Genomic DNA, 4,849 nt, shown 5'->3' with positions numbered 1-4,849 from the left:
GGACGCACCTGGACGCTGTAATCACTGAGTCTTAAGTCTTTCTGGATGCTCTGGAAGCGTCTGGATGCTGGTATTCGCTAGCCGCTGTGGATAGCCTGGATGTACAGGATTCCACGTAGATTCCGTCAACCCATTGCGAGTTCGTGGATGCCACGGATGTGTCTGGATGCACCTGGGCGATAGACCTCTGGTTGTATTGGATACCAAGCGGATGCAGGTGGAAGCACTGGATGAACGGGGAGCAGCGTGGATGCGTCTGGATTCGGTTCTAAAAGGGCATCCGTAGTCCGGATGCAATGGATATTGTTGGAGACATGGAAGGAGGGCAAACGGCCAAAATGGACGGAATGGATGCACTTCTGGATGCTCGCGGACATCCAGTCGTCCTCCAGCGGCCCATCAGGGTGACATCAGAACGACGCGCCTTGCGCCCCATCAACAAAGACCGTTTGTTTGCGCGCCGCTCAACCAATATCTGATCTTTTTCTGCGTCGTATATCAATGTCCGATCTGCATGTTTCCGCAGTCGGCAACGCAATTTTAATCTTAAGTGTCTACTCGCTTGGCAGTATAGAGAACGTAGTATGGTATGCTTCGCTGAGACTGATCAGCGTACGGCGCGAAGGCATACTACTTGGCACCAGTGGCTTCATACAACGGGGATTTCTCTGATAAAAAACAACATTCACATCGATAAAAATCAAGTAGAATTAAGGCAGAGCTGCTACCTGCCAAAGACTTTTCTGGTTTTTACATGCTAGCTTTGGAGTAAAGAGTATACTTTGCAACACTGTCACTGACTTCCGTCATTTCACGATAATAATCACTGTAAAAAAATGAAGTAAGGTTTATAGGAAAATTTTCCTTGACGCAAGTTGTAAAATTACAATTTGGAATCGTAAAAATACACGAAGTACGTATCGACTTGACATGCATTGGCGAGTAAAAAATGTGCTCTCGTAAATTCAAAGTTAACAATTTTTTTGTAAATTTACGACGATATGTTTCACAGTGATCTGTGAAACTTGTACAATTGAAAGTAACGAGTAATTATTATTCATCAGTAATTGTACGTTGCAAGCATTCTGTGCTTTATTCATTTATTTTATGTGATAAGTATTGATTATTATATTATTAGTAAGTACCTATTAGCCAGCCGCTAGCCTGCTCAAAAGCAGCTTCTCATGTAGTTGAGGGTGCGATAGCCCATTAATTTAGAGACTTCTCTTCTCTTCTCTTCTCTTCTCTTCTCTTCTCTTCTCTTCTCTTCTCTTCTCTTCTCTTCTCTCTCTCTCTCTCCTCTTTCTCTCCTCTCACGCACGTGCGCGGCACGGACACGGAATCCCCTCCGGGAGATCCCCCAGTAATGCGGTGATGTGCTCTGGCCCGGAGTCTCTCGGTACGTCAGACTCTGTCGTCAGACAGCGGGACGTTTGTTTGGCTCTCCTTCGGTGACGCTGCCCCGGCCACGCCGCGCGGACGTCACTCCGTTACACGCGAAGAGCGCCGCTGCTGTTTTTGTTGTGGATGTGGATCATGTCGTGGAAGTAAGCGGTGATTCACCTTGTATTTGTACTTTCGTCGGAACAAAGCTTTTCATTCATACAGAGAGTCGGTAGAAACCTCGGTAGAAACTCGATGTCTGAAGTCTAAAATCGGTCGGCCACCACTTTGTATTTCTTTTTATTTCCCCTTGGCTACTTAGGCCGCGTCCTTCTCCGGTATTTATTGTTTCGAGCAAGATTACGGACTCGCGGGCCACTCCATCAACACTTCTCCACTCCGGCTTCGCGAGGGCCAATTCTGTGTCAACCTTGGGCACGGCGTGGGGCGCCGGCTGCTACGAGGGTACAAGAGAGAGAGAGAGAGAGAGAGAGAGAGAGAGAGAGAGAGAGAGAGAGAGAGAGAGAGAGAGAGAGAGAGAGACAGAGAGAGAGAGAGCACAGGCAGCGGAGGGGAAGTTGCATTGAGGCCCTGCTGCCCTTGCTCGAAACAACTTTATCCGCTTGTTCAACATTTCGCGCGCCGGGTTCCGCCGCACACGCTGCAAAAGCCTCCGCTGGTGGCATTTCATTCATTTCGCACGGGAGTCCTTGGGAACACGGGCACCGCTGAAGTTGAAGGGCGACACAAATCGGAGAGAGAGAGAGAGTAGCGCACTGGGCGCACCCCCCGCGGGCCACGGCGTCCGGCACCGCGGCGACCCAACATCCCCTCGGGTGCACGGCAGCGGTACGCGGCACGCCGTTTCCCAAGATTTCAGACTAATAAATGCAGAGCAGAAAAGAAAGATGCGAAATGAAACACGAGAATGAAACATTATCCGATTGCCGGTGCGTAGAGCCTGGAGAGACGGGGTGGAGAGTCGCCTACGCACGCGCTTGGGGCGGGGAAAAGGGGGAGGGGGAGAGGGGGCGTAAAGGTAGAGTGGCGTGTGTTAGAACCATCTCTGACGCCGGACAGGCTGCGGCTCCTCGGCAGTGAGCTGTGGGAGCACCCCCGGGCTGCGCCATGGCTGCGCCTCGGCCCGGGCTGCGTGCGCGCGGCACTGCCGAGGCTTCCCCGCGACCCTCGCCAGGGCTATATCGGTATGAATGTCGCAGCCAGTAGTGTAGAGTAGTTGTAGCGGCGACCCCCTCCGCCGCGGGGCGGGGCGTGGCGGGGCGTGGTGGGGTTGTGGGGGCAGCAGCTAGCTCTCGACCACCACCCTCTGCCGTCCCCGGAACGTTTTTGACACCACTACCCACAGCAGCACTGGCCGGCCTGGCCTGGCCCCGGCAGCGCCACCCCCCTCTGTGTGGTGCACTGGGCCACTGTGTCGCCAGCTGCGCACGACATGCCCGTGGGGAGTTTAAAGCCATTACAGCGGGTGAACCGTTACACCGCCAGTCCATTGGCGCCGTGCCCAACACCCCTCTCTTGTTCCCGACTCGTTCCCCGGCCGCTCTGCCTGCAATGATCTTCGTAATGCTCCTGTAAACGACTGTACCGCCTCGGAAGACAATCGCTGCTTAAGGTGAGCTGAAGGACGGTCACCAGGAAACAGAGGCGCAAGTACTAGAACCAATAATCCGGATGACGATTTTCTTCTGTTTTTGCCCCAAACGTCCACGCGGCCTGCTCCGTACTACGACGCCACACTTCTCTAACAACAGTTTTTCCCAGGCGTTTCTTTGCTTTCCATCCTGTTGTTATCGTTCCCCCCTCGCGATGACGACATCTTTCTCTCTCGAACCTGGACGGTCGTCGCCGCCGCCGCTGCGCCTCCTCCTCCTTCCCCTTCCTCTACGATGATTCGATCTAATAAAGTGTCAGCGGAGACTATTGGGACCCTCTTGCGCTCCGCCTGCCCAGCCCCGCCGCGACCCGCTCCGCCCCGCCCCGCCCCGCCACGCCCCGCCGCTGTCCTCTCCCTCTCTCCCTCTCCAGCGCTGGCTCGCGCTGCCCCCTCTCCGGCCGTGCCGTCCGCCCGCTCGCCCGGCTCTTTCCGACTTGATAAATATTAGCGCCTGCACATAGAGCCTTCCACTTTGTCTTGCCCCGAGGAGCCAGGAGGCTCGTGCCGTATCGTGTCGTGCCGTGACGCGCCGTGCCGTGCCGTGCCGTGTCTTGTCTTGTTCCGTTCGCGTCTTGCCGAGGATCGCGCGGCGTCGCGCCGCGTTGCGCCGTGCCGCCGGGTGCCAAGCCGTGTGCGAACGATCACATTCAGCGGAAGTTTCAAGCTAGTTTTGAGTGAAAGTGAATCTGTCTACGAACATTTATTATTATCAGAGGTGAGCACCAGTTCTGACCTCTCCTTGTCTAAGGATCAGAATAATGCATGATGAGGTTTAGGAATGTCTCAATATCCTGTGTATTTTCTGTTTTATGTAAAACACCATTGAAAAGAAAGGGTATCCTTTCAAGATTTGAATGTAATGTAGGGTAAAATATTGTTTTGTTCTATTATTGGCATTTTAAAAAGTAGCAAAAAAACGCCGTGCAAAAACATTTGAAAAAAAAAATGTTTGACGTTCTGTCCAAGTTTTTTCCCCCTCTAAGAAGGGCTCGGTAGGGCGAATCGTGTTGTGAATTGAGAAGGCGCTGAGCGTATAGCAAAGCAGGCGTCACTGCGCCACGCCACCGCCTGTGCGTAGTTATCGAGCCCGGGGGAAAAATAGGGCTTCTGCCAAAAGAAAAGACGGCGAAGGAAACTTGAATGTTGACGACGCCACAATGAGGGACCTGGCCTGGCTAGCGGCGGCACCTCCAGCCAGCGACCCACCCGCATCTCGGCAATGCCGGCCCATACCGGTCCCCACCTCAGTTGCCAGCACCTCGGCCTAGCCGGGGAATCCCTATGAACTTTCGTCTTCGCCGTACTTGCATCGTTTTTGATTTTACCACGTCAATAGAGCAATACATTCGTTTGTGTGCGTCTTCTCTGGCTCGTGTCTGCTCTGGCATTCGGTACTCGCTCTTGTTTTCAAAACCAGTTGGGTCAACGCTACCTTCACTAGTACCGTTGCATGCATCTTACGCTGACAAAAACATCACTCGGGCAATATTAACGACGAGCACCTGCAATCAGTGCATACAAAACTCCTGTAACACACTGTGCAGAATTTGATTCACAAATATTCAAGGAAGTGCCATGGGTTCTGCCGGGACGACCCTGTGCTCGCTCGTCGACAAAAACCGACCGCCCCAAGTTCGGTTCAGCTCGGGCCGGCCCGACCAGACCCGGCTCGCTCCGCGGCGTAACAGCGAAGGTCAATGCCATGGTGGCTGTTTAGGTATTGGGAACTGGAACCTGGCGAGCGGGCAAAGGGAAGGGGAAGCTAAAGATGATTGGGGGGATTTAGGGGGG

At 53.5% G+C, this 4,849-nt stretch overlaps 1 protein-coding gene across 1 annotated transcript in view; it reads left to right on the top strand.

Moving 5' to 3' along the window:
• Positions 1-3,522: 3,522 nt before the first annotated feature.
• Positions 3,523-4,849, top strand: part of LOC113206978 (dimodular nonribosomal peptide synthase) — a 21,122-nt gene continuing 19,795 nt past the window's right edge. The window contains exon 1 of the mRNA XM_026423299.2: positions 3,523-3,773. The gene's annotated coding sequence lies outside the window, so the exon portion shown is untranslated. The remainder of the gene's footprint in view (positions 3,774-4,849) is intronic.

This window comes from Frankliniella occidentalis, unplaced genomic scaffold (genome assembly GCF_000697945.3).
Source record: "Frankliniella occidentalis isolate FOCC.00 unplaced genomic scaffold, Focc_3.1 Scaffold147, whole genome shotgun sequence".
NCBI lineage: Eukaryota > Metazoa > Arthropoda > Insecta > Thysanoptera > Thripidae > Frankliniella > Frankliniella occidentalis.
This window is presented reverse-complemented; position numbering and strand designations above follow the sequence as displayed.